This window comes from Hyla sarda, chromosome 6 (assembly GCF_029499605.1).
Source record: "Hyla sarda isolate aHylSar1 chromosome 6, aHylSar1.hap1, whole genome shotgun sequence".
NCBI classification, from domain to species: domain Eukaryota; kingdom Metazoa; phylum Chordata; class Amphibia; order Anura; family Hylidae; genus Hyla; species Hyla sarda.
Genome location: NC_079194.1, coordinates 272631143 through 272640231, shown reverse-complemented (window position 1 = coordinate 272640231; position 9089 = coordinate 272631143). Strand labels below are relative to the sequence as shown.

The 9089-nt window shown below is 42.0% G+C and overlaps 1 protein-coding gene across 4 annotated transcripts in view; it reads left to right on the top strand.

Moving 5' to 3' along the window:
* Positions 1–3832: 3832 nt before the first annotated feature.
* Positions 3833–9089, top strand: part of LOC130277062 (serine/threonine-protein kinase D1-like) — a 188413-nt gene continuing 183156 nt past the window's right edge. The window contains exons 1-2 of one of the 4 annotated variants that reach the window (XM_056527327.1): positions 3833–3955; positions 7255–7368. The gene's annotated coding sequence lies outside the window, so the exon portion shown is untranslated. Of the gene's footprint in view, positions 3956–7254; positions 7462–9089 lie in introns of all 4 variants that reach the window. The other 3 variants (XM_056527326.1, XM_056527325.1, XM_056527328.1) reach the window with 3 other exon arrangements.

Genomic DNA, 9089 nt, shown 5'->3' with positions numbered 1-9089 from the left:
CTCCTCTGTCTGCCATGGCTCCAACGCCACTCCTCTACCCTTGTCTGGACCACCGGGGAGATCAAGAGCTGGGGTGCTTCTTGCCACAGAAAATGCCTCACGTCTGCTCCCAGTCCCGTCAGTCAAACCTCTGTGTCTCCTCCTTTACCTGGTCTCCCCAAGGCCTATCTGGACTATGCTGTGTCTCCTCCTCACAGCCCCCGTCCTGTTAACACTCTGCCCCATGCCAAGCTTTACCCTCTTCCCTCCCTCCCCACTCCCACGCCTTCTTGTGTGCCCGCTATTGATGAGGTTTCCCGGGGCTTCGCCACCGTCTGGGAAAAGACTCTAAAATTCCTCATACTAGCCTCATCCCGGGTGAAGAAGCTTGCCGGAAAAAAGAGAAGAGCTCCTCCTGTTTTTGTGTGGCTCTCCGCCAAGTATATCCGCTTCCGTGTCCCCAGTTTTTATCTGGGACCACGTTATCTTGGACCCTTTGAAGTGAAATGCCTAGAGGAAGCTACTCCGGTCTCCGGGTCCTCAGACGTCTTCCGGATTAAAGAATTTTCAGGTCCCAAAAAGAGGGGGAGACCCAAGGGGGGGTACTGTTACGCCGAGCGCTCCGGGTCCCCGCTCCTCCCCGGAGCGCTCACGGCGTCTCTCTCCCTGCAGCGCCCCGGTCAGTCCCGCTGACCGGGAGCGCTGCACTGACATGGCCGTCGGGGATGCGATTCGCACAGCGGGACGCGCCCGCTCGCGAGTCGCATCCCAAGTCACTTACCCGTCCCGGTCCCCTGCTGTCATGTGCTGGCGTGCGCGGCTCCGCTCTCTAGGGCGCGCGCGCGCCAGCTCTCTGAGACTTAAAGGGCCAGTGCACCAATGATTGGTGCCTGGCCCAATTAGCTTGATTAGCTGCACCTGTTCCTTGCCCTACTTATGCTCACTTCCCCTGCACTCCCTGGCCGGATCTTGTTGCCCTTGTGCCAGAGAAAGCCTTTCCTTGAGTGTTCCTAGCCTGTGTTCCAGACCTCCTGCCGTTGCCCCTGACTACGATCCTTGCTGCCTGCCCTGACCTTCTGCTACGTCCGACCTTGCTCTTGCCTTATCCCTTGTACCATGCCTATCTCAGCAGTCAGAGAGGTTGAGCCGTTGCCGGTGGATACGACCTGGTTGCTACCGCCGCTGCAAGACCATCCCGCTTTGCGGCGGGCTCTGGTGAAAACCAGTAGCTACTTAGAACCGGTCCACCGACACGGTCCACGCCAAACCCTCTCTGACACAGTGGATCCACCTCCAGCCTGCCGAATCGTGACAATCCCATTGTCGCTCCTTCCCTTCAGAGCCCTCTAGTGCACCCACAGAGCACTTTACATCCACATATGAGGTATTTCCTTACTCAAGAGAAATTGAGTTACACATTTTGGGGGGCTTTTTCTCCTATTACCCCTTGTAAAAATTCAAAAACTGGGTCTACAAGAACATGCAAGTGTAAAAAATTTAGATTTTGAATTTTCTCCTTCTCTTTGCTACTATTCCTGTGAAACACCTAAAGGGTTAGCAAACTTTATGAATGTCATTTTGAATACTTTGAGGGGTGCAGTTTTTATAATGGGGTCATTTATGGGGTATTTCTAATATGAAGGCCCTTCAAATTAACTTCAAAACTGAACTGGTCCCTGAAAAATTCTGATTTAAAAAAAATTTCTGAAAAATTAGATGCAAATCAAAAAATTTTGCAGTATCTTGTATTACTTTTTTATTGGACTGACAGGTTTTTTTAGAGACAAGCTTTCGGATTCCTCACTTTATCAAGTCCAAAGCAAATCTGAGCTCACAAGCAGAAGACACAGGTTACATCTCACAAATATGCAGGGGTTAAGACAATAGATGTGGAGAATTCACACTAAGATGGGCCATAAATTGTCCATAAAGAAAATGACTACTGCACCCCAGTTGGACACCATTTTACCCAAACAGGCCACTCCAAACATGACCTTACAATCATGATACTGAGAGAGAAAGACATTTGAAGCTAAAATGATACTGTTTTTCGATTCCAAAAACAGGGGACTCAATGTGGATTTGAGCTTTTTATTTCATTATCAAGATGTCTTATTATAACATGTGCTGTACTGGATTCTCTTTTGCATCTCACTGTGTCCTGCTTAATTACAGTCTCTCCCTTGTTCCCTGCCCCCCCCCCCCCCACTCCCCCTTTATCTCATCCTTATCTATAGCTGGACAATTTATGGCCCATCTTAGTGTGAATTCTCCACATCTACTGTCTTAACCCCTGCATATTTGTGAGATGTAACCTGTGTCTTCTGCTTGTGAGCTCAGATTTGCTTTGGACTTGATAAAGGGAGGAATCCCGAAAGCTTGTCTCTACAAAATTCTATTAGTCCAATAAAAAAGGTATTACAAGATACTGCAACATGTTTTGTTTTGCATTTGGACTAATATGGCTGCTCAAATTTACTGCATTGTGAAAAATTAGAAAATTGCTGCTGAACTTTGAAGCCCTCTGATGTCTTCCAAAAGTAAAAACATGTCAACTTTATGAAGCAAACATAAAGTAAACATATTGTATCAATATAAAATTTATTTGGAATGTCTGTTTTTCTTAAAAGCAGAGAGCTTCAAAATGTGAAAAATTATAAATTTACAAAAATTTTCATTAAATTTGGGAATTGTTCAACAAGAAATGATGCAAGTATCGACAGAAATTTACTGCTATGTTAAAGTAGAATATGTCTCGAAAAAACAATCTCTGAATCAAATTCATAAGTAAATGCATCCCAGAGCTTAAAGTGACAGTGGTCAGATGTGCAAAAAATGCTAAAAATATAATATTAAAGGTTACGAATACTAGAGTTATGGGGATAGAACTTCAATCCAGGGACTGTCCTGATCGCCATGTTGGCATCGGGAAAAATGTTTTCCTCTGTCATTTGGCAATTGGCATCAGCTTCATGGGTGGTAATTACCTTCCTCTGGATCAACACAGTAGGGGCTTAGGTTGAATTCGATGGACTCTTGTCTTTTTTTCAACTTTACAAGCTATGTTACTATGTAAAAAACAAACAAAAACAAAAAACGATTCTGTTGAACTTTACAATTCAGGGTACAAATAAAGACAAGTACCACATATTACCATGTAACACACTGAGTATTGAAAGAGGAGGAGTGAGGGCCCTGATTGCAGGAGCTTATAACCTATGAGGAATGGGGTTGAGATAAAAGGCATGAAGTGCTTTATTAATACATTGGCCCAGCCATATTTTATAAATAGGGGAGGTTACATAAAGGAGGCTGAACAAAGTACTAGCTAATCTCCGAATGTCTAAAGTGCATAGAGAGTAGGGGTAGACTGCTGAATATGGAGCTTTTGAAGTCTCCAAGACCCAGAGGTCTCAAAGAGGCAAAAAGGTGATAGTAGTGGAAGCCAATAAGGGTAGTTGTCCAAAAAAAAACCTTATATTAACAGTTCTGAGAAAGGGAAAAACAAATCCTAAAGAACTCTCAGATGTACCACAGCACGCAGATGTTGCATAGACAGTCACGTCTAACATTTTGGAGCCTCATGTAAGGCAGCATATAAATGCCTTGTTTGGTCTGTTGTGTGATATAGTCCTCACGAGACATTTTTAAGCATGCATTTCCTCGATGAGACAAATCTGCTCAGTTTATCTATTTCCAATGTGGTGACTGAAACGACACCTTTTATTTGTGTGCAGTAGCAAACCCGTCACAAATATGCCTCATCCCTCATGTCAGAGCCTTGTCTCCTGTGTGAAGTTAAGCAATTTCCAAGCAGGGAGGGGAGGGGCAAACAGGACAGAGCAGCTCTTGAATTTCCTGTCTCTGAAGTTGTACACAGAAAATAAGAACTCTTGAGATGTTCTGGGAGGAAGCTACGAGAAGTGAAGGGAGTGCAGAGAGTTGGCACTGGCAGCACAAGCAGTTCTCAGCTGAGGTGAGGAGACTTTCTTTAGTTACTATGTTCTATAAACCATTGTATTTGTTTTGTATACTTTTCGCAATCGCAGGGACTTTTCACCTTTGCCTCCTGCTCTCTCTTCCAGTTCCTTTCATGTTGTGGTTTATGCTGTCATCTTCTCTGGACGTTTATGTCTTTGCTTGCCCACAATTCCTTGTCGTCTCCCTTTTTCTTACTTTCTTCTTTTATTCATTCCCATATTTATCTTTTCTTTGACGTTTTTAACTCCTCCATTTTGCATGGCTCTTCTTTCGTTTGCTGTCTTTGGAATTGAAGTACAGATTTAGACTGTCATACTTTAAAAAAAATAAATAAATAAAAAAAAGGTTGATATGCTGATCCCCTCTATGATGAGAGTATCCTAATCAGTTTTGGGATTTTTGGCATGTGTTTGTTTAAACATTATAACTTTTAACCATTAAAGTGTTTTATGTGTTTCAGATGTACATCTGTCTATTTACTATTTGTACACTTAGGGTTACTTGAGATATTTATGAAATATGTTCGCAGCTTGTTCAATGATAAAGTTCAAAACTGTGCGTTTCAGTCAGGGCTTGTGTTGCATATAGAGTGTAGTTAGTGTAGTAGATTTTACTTATTATGGTCAAGTAACATTATCCGGATGTCTAGCTATGCAACATGTTCCAAAAAGACTATCTTGGATTACTTCTGGCCCATATAATCTTTTATTTATGTTACTGCGTAGGTTTGGAATTTTTTTTCCTTAACCAAAGATATTCCTCTACATTAGCACATAAGTGTGGTTTAAGCACAGCCTATGTGTCTTGTTAAACCAGATATGCACAACCTGCAACCTAAACAGCTATGATTCCTTGAGGCATGGATCCTTGAGGTGTTCTGTATCTGTCTCCAAGACGTCAACAGCAGACCATTTAAGTCCTGTTATTTGCGAGGTGGGGCCTCCATGGTTTGGACCTGCTTTTCCAACACGTCCAACAGATGCTCACTAGGAACAAAATTTGACCTCTTTGTCACGTTCCTCAAGCCATTCCTGCACAGTTTTTTTTCGGTATAGCAGGGTGCCTTATCTTTTCTTTAGGGAATATGGCTTCCATGAAATGTCTGCTTGGTCTGCAACAATTATAGGTGATTGCATCTACATGAAGTAGCGTCCATATGAATGCCAGACCCATGCCAGACTGGTTTCAGGCTGGTGTGGCCCTGGGCAAAATTAAATATGGGGCCCCCGATTTGCATGACCAAATATTTTCCTGGTTTCCTCTTTTTTGTTATACAGAATACACAGCACTAGGTTACTGATCACGCACGATGGGAATACGACCTGAGATCCCAATGAGGGGAAAAGCATCTAAGGCCATAACACAAACATATCAGGGTCCAAATCCTAAGGGTCCTAAGATCTACAGTAAATATTTTCTGTGTTTAAGAGAACGTTCACACGTTCATAACTAGCAGTAGGTATCCACTGCAAGTTACGCTACCATGCACTTGTTTGGGCACATGAACAGTCCGTAATAGTGGCAGGTTTGCAGACCCATTGAAATGAATGGTAGCGTAACCCGCACAGGTTTTTCTGTAGTGGGAAACCGGCTGCTAGTTACGAGCGAGTGAATGTACACTGAAGGAGAACTTCAGTAAAAAAAAACAATGTATCCACTATGTCCAAGCTGCCAGAATATATATAATAAACTTTAACTAACCTTTCACCGTTCCCGCCAATATCGCAGTCCCGTCCTCCGGTCCTGGTCTTCTTCTGGCTTTTGGTGCCCAATTAAAATAATATATCATGTTAATGATACCGTACAGTGGACGGTGTATATGTAAAAAGAAACAAACAACCTCAAATTGCTGCTTTTTGGTCGCATCATTTATTTCAGAAAATAAAATAAAAAGTGATCAAAAAGTGAAACCAATAAAAGTGAAACCAATAAAAACTGCAGATAACAGGGGTCAGAATAGGGCAATATTACATACTGATTTTGTTAAAAAGTAGGATTTTTTTTTTTTTTTTTTTTTTAAACAAGTACAATAACCATGGGTATCATTTTAATCATGTTGACCTGCAGAATAAAGAAAATATGGACTTTTTAATGTAAAGTCTACTGCTTAAAAATTATACCCCCCAAAAGCTGAAAATTGTGGTATTCTTTTTAATTTCTAGTGGTTAAATATTAAATCACACCCCCAGTGTAACTATGCTCTGCTCCCTATGGCAACCCCCCCCCCCCCATCCTTTCCCTTTACCTTCTACTCTGCTCTCCTATGTTTGTTGAACCCATAGACAGCATACACAGACTTACTATGCATCTTCCAAGACCTGGGATGACTCCTGATGACATCACCAAAGGTCCTAGAAGATCCAAATTAAGTGTGTGTGCTGTCTATGGGCTCTGTGCAGCCCGGACAGCTTTCAGGCTATATTCTCACTACTGTATTCAGGGACGGACTGGGAATAAAAACCAGCCCTGGAAATAATTGCAAACCAGCCCTACAGCCACTGGCATTGGGGCACAGACGTATTCCTCTTTTTTTTGTTGTTGTGTGGATATATATATATATATATACAAATATACACACACACACTGTCTAAATCCTGTATACTGAAACCAATATTACCAGTTACCAGTATACTTAGTAAGTGGACTGCAGCCAGGGACTGGAGTGGGATATCGAAGGCACCGCGGGAGCGCTTATTTTTTTTTCATATTTAACATAAAATGGGCATGCTTCTAGGAAAACAAAACCCTCTATCTGGATAATCCCTTTAAGCCCCCTGTGCTCCATATACATCACACCAAGACTATATAACACCACCATTACATGAGTATATAACGCCACCATTCAGTGATTCAGGTAAAAACATAGGAATACCAATATTGCCACTATAGCTTGAAAAAATCTCACGAAAGCAGGTGAAGAAATGTGCTCCTAATGGCGCTCACCCGTAGCTCACTGCATCAATAGGAAATGAGCGATGCGGACAAGTAAAATAATAAATAAAAGGGGTTTAATCAGTAAAAGCACTAGGACTATGCGTTTCATGAGGTGGGACCCCCTCTTCCTCAGGTCCAACTGTTGATCAGTGTTGCACTGCGTCATTTTATACGCAGAAAAAAAACTCGAAAATGAGCCGTATTATATAATCATGATAATACAAGTTCAAATAATAAAAGCATTCAAACATATAAGGACATAAGGGTTAAAAGCTGCATATAGACAAACAGATTTATAATGCAATATTAGGATATTAAAAACTGGGAGCAATAGATTGTGATAATGTTCTCTCTATCTAGATTGCTCTTTGCCACCTTCTAAAAAGGATTGGAGTGGCAGCTCGCAGAGTCTGTTCACTGATCCCATGGGAAATTCGCAACGGCAGCAGCTCAGGTGGAAATCATATGGGGACCGTAAGTTCAACTAACAAGCAGCTCCTACAGTGTATACCCAACGGGTCCTGTTCAGATTCGTGATCGGTGTCTTCTATGGGTCATCTTTTTAGAGTGAGTGTTCTAACTACCACAGCATACCAGATAATATAATCGCATTCTAGGTGGAAGAGACAGTAGCGTCAGTAATATGAACAACTGTGTAGGGCTATGTGAATCGATTTGCAGAGCTTCTGCAAAAGATAACCACATATAAAGATAACCACATATAGATATAAAGATAACCACATATAGATATTAACTAGAGGTATGTACTGATGTAGTAATTTGTAAGGCTCAGAAATGGTATGTAGCTGCATATATAGATGTTAAATGACAGTTTTTTTAATACAACTAGTATTAATGCCTCATTCAGACCATATGGTTGCAAAGAGTGGAGAGTGTAGATCCAGAACATCTCTCCACACTCTCCACTCATTGGGTGAAAAAACGAGAACTTGGCATCAGATGTGTGGCATCAGGCGGGTAGCAGGATCAGAATAGTAGCTGAGGCCAGTAGGCAGAAGAATACGGTCTCTTTTGTTAAAGTGTTAGTGTGCACAAGTAAGTATTGAGGATATGCATTACGTAAAACTTAACTTTTAATAATATTCTGAGGATAAAATATATGTACCCAATTTTTTTTAAATCAAACAAAAGGAAAGTTGTGCAAAAATACCATGTGCCACCTACATCACCAAGTATTGATGTGATGCAAAGACCTCTAGGTGGAAGGGAACAAGGTATGGTTCATTGTAACCATGGAGGGTCAGCAGGTGGGGGTAAAAAATTCCCCTGTAAGACCCTACATTCACATTATTAAATCCCTTCTTGGCAAGTGTTACTCACACAAGGAAAGGTGTGCAAAAGACACCATGTGCCACCTACACCACCTTGGCAAGTGTTAAGAGGTTAAGACGAGTAACATTTTCCTCGAAAAGGTGGAAGGGAACAACGTATTTCCCATTGTAGCAGGTGGGGGTAAAAAATTCCCCTGTAAGGCCCTACATTCGCTTTATTAATTGCCTTCTTGGCAAGTGTTATTCACCCTAAAAAGAGTGTCCCCACACAGGAAACTCTCCCTATTCCCACCTAAAAACCCTGTGAGATGGCAGTGTTTGCATGTGGAAATAGGGAGAGGTTCCTGTGTGGGGCCGCCCTTTTTAGGGCGAGTAACACTTGCCAAGAAGGGAATTAATAATGTGAGAGTTGGGCCTTACAGGGGAAGATTTTAACCCCACCCTTTACAATGGACCATACATTGTTCCCTTCCATTTTTGCATCACATCAATACTTGGTGGTGTAGGTGGCATATGGCGTCTTTTGCACACCTTTCCTTTTGTTTGATTTCAAAAAAAATTTGGGTACATATATTTTATTCTAAGAAAAGTTAAGTTTTAGCTAATGCATATCCTCAATACTTACTTGTGGTCTGATGCTGAGGAATATCTGTAACTGGGGAGCAGCACCTTAAATATGTTTTGCACTATCCATATTTGTGAAGTGTTGGTGTGGCACCATGGTCAATCTACTCTGATGCATCAGGCAATGGTGGGTAGAAATCCTGGCTAATCCATGTCTGATTCATTTTCACAAAGGTCAGTCTCTCCACATTTTTTGTGGACAGACGAGTTCTCCTTGGGGTTACTATGGCCCCCGCCGCACTAAACACCCACTCTGATGGCACACTACTGGCCGGGCAG